Source organism: Sardina pilchardus, chromosome 10 (assembly GCF_963854185.1).
Source record: "Sardina pilchardus chromosome 10, fSarPil1.1, whole genome shotgun sequence".
NCBI lineage: Eukaryota > Metazoa > Chordata > Actinopteri > Clupeiformes > Clupeidae > Sardina > Sardina pilchardus.
In genome coordinates, this window is record NC_085003.1 from 33,981,993 (window position 1) to 33,984,492 (window position 2,500).

At 54.7% G+C, this 2,500-nt stretch overlaps 1 protein-coding gene across 1 annotated transcript in view; it reads right to left on the bottom strand.

Annotated features, from left to right (window-relative positions):
* LOC134093482 (hepatic triacylglycerol lipase-like) overlaps positions 1–2,500 on the bottom strand; it is an 18,578-nt gene that overhangs the window by 11,484 nt on the left and 4,594 nt on the right. The window lies entirely within an intron of this gene.

The window sequence follows — 2,500 nt, forward strand, 5'->3', positions numbered from 1 at the left end:
CCGTCCAGCTACACACACACACACACACACACACACACGTTAACCTCACCACCCAGTCCTCCATCACCCCGTCCAGCTGCACACACACACACACACACACACACACACACACACACACACACACACACACACACACACACACACACACGTTAACACCACCCAGTCCTCCATCACCCCGTCCAGCTGCACACACACACACACACACACACACACACATGTTAACCTCACCACCCAGTCCTCCATCACCCCGTCCAGCTGCACACACACACACACACACACACACATGTTAACCTCACCACCCAGTCCTCCATCACCCCGTCCAGCTACACACACACACACACACACACACACACACACACACACGTTAACCTCACCACCCAGTCCTCCATCACCCCGTCCAGCTGCACACACACACACACACACACACACACACACACACACACACACACACATGTTAACCTCACCACCCAGTCCTCCATCACCCCGTCCAGCTGCACACACACACACACACACACACACACACACACACACACACACACACACACACACACACGTTAACCTCACCACCCAGTCCTCCATCACCCCGTCCAGCTGCACACACACACACACACACACACACACACACACACACACACACACACACACACGTTAACCTCACCACCCAGTCCTCCATCACCCCGTCCAGCTGCACACACACACACACACACACACACACACACACACACACACACGTTAACCTCACCACCCAGTCCTCCATCACCCCGTCCAGCTACACACACACACACACACACACACACACGTTAACACCACCCAGTCCTCCATCACCCCGTCCAGCTACACACACACACACACACACACACACACACACACACACACACACACACACACACACACACACACGTTAACCTCACCACCCAGTCCTCCATCACCCCGTCCAGCTGCACACACACACACACACACACACACACACACACACACACGTTAACCTCACCACCCAGTCCTCCATCACCCCGTCCAGCTGCACACACACACACACACACACACACACACACACGTTAACCTCACCACCCAGTCCTCCATCACCCCGTCCAGCTACACACACACACACACACACACACACACACACACACGTTAACCTCACCACCCAGTCCTCCATCACCCCGTCCAGCTACACACACACACACACACACACACACACACACACACACACACACACACACACACACACACACGTTAACCTCACCACCCAGTCCTCCATCACCCCGTCCAGCTACACACACACACACACACACACACACACACACACGTTAACCTCACCACCCAGTCCTCCATCACCCCGTCCAGCTACACACACACACACACACACACACACACACACACGTTAACCTCACCACCCAGTCCTCCATCACCCCGTCCAGCTACACACACACACACACACACACACACACACACACACACACACACACACACACACATGTTAACCTCACCACCCAGTCCTCCATCACCCCGTCCAGCTACACACACACACACACACACACACACACACACACGTTAACCTCACCACCCAGTCCTCCATCACCCCGTCCAGCTACACACACACACACACACACACACGTTAACCTCACCACCCAGTCCTCCATCACCCCGTCCAGCTACACACACACACACACACACACACACACACACACACACACACACACACACACACACACACACACATGTTAACCTCACCACCCAGTCCTCCATCACCCCGTCCAGCTACACACACACACACACACACACACACACACACACACACACACGTTAACCTCACCACCCAGTCCTCCATCACCCCGTCCAGCTGCACACACACACACACACACACACACACACACACACACACACACACGTTAACCTCACCACCCAGTCCTCCATCACCCCGTCCAGCTGCACACACACACACACACACACACACACACATGTTAACACCACCCAGTCCTCCATCACCCCGTCCAGCTACACACACACACACACACACACACACACACACACACACACACATGTTAACACCACCCAGTCCTCCATCACCCCGTCCAGCTACACACACACACACACACACACACACACACACACATGTTAACACCACCCAGTCCTCCATCACCCCGTCCAGCTACACACACACACACACACACACACACACACACACACACATGTTAACACCACCCAGTCCTCCATCACCCCGTCCAGCTACACACACACACACACACACACACACACACACACACACACACACACACACATGTTAACACCACCCAGTCCTCCATCACCCCGTCCAGCTACACACACACACACACACACACACACACACACACACACACACACACGTTAACACCACCCAGTCCTCCATCACCCCGTCCAGCTACACACACACACACACACACACACACACACACACTCACACACACACACATGTTAACACCACCCAGTCCTCCATCACCCCGTCCAGCTACACACACACACA